Below are 283 nucleotides of genomic sequence, written 5' to 3' on the forward strand. Positions count from 1 at the left end.
CCCAAATGGGTGCCACCCCAATTTCGGGATTTTCCCCTTTCTGCCCCAAAACTGGGGTGTCCCCCCTGGTCTGGGGGGGTCTCTTTGTGAAAGTTTTGGGGTCAGTTTTGGGACCCTCTGATCCCCCAATGTCTGGACAGGGGTCAGTTTGGGGGGGGTCAGTTTTGGGACCCCCCTGACCCCCCTAATTTCTGGTCAGGGGGTGGTTTGGGGAGGGTCAGTTTTGGGGTCAGTTTTGGGGTCCCCTGACCCTGCAGTGTCCAGCCAGGGGTCAGTTTCGGGG

At 59.4% G+C, this 283-nt stretch overlaps 1 protein-coding gene across 1 annotated transcript in view; it reads left to right on the forward strand.

Annotated features, from left to right (window-relative positions):
- LOC103612265 (protein lin-7 homolog B) overlaps positions 1 to 283 on the forward strand; it is a 10,594-nt gene that overhangs the window by 504 nt on the left and 9,807 nt on the right. The gene's annotated exons all lie outside the window — the stretch shown is intronic.

The sequence above is a fragment of the Corvus brachyrhynchos genome, unplaced genomic scaffold, assembly GCF_000691975.1.
Source record: "Corvus brachyrhynchos isolate BGI_N302 unplaced genomic scaffold, ASM69197v1 scaffold260, whole genome shotgun sequence".
NCBI classification, from domain to species: domain Eukaryota; kingdom Metazoa; phylum Chordata; class Aves; order Passeriformes; family Corvidae; genus Corvus; species Corvus brachyrhynchos.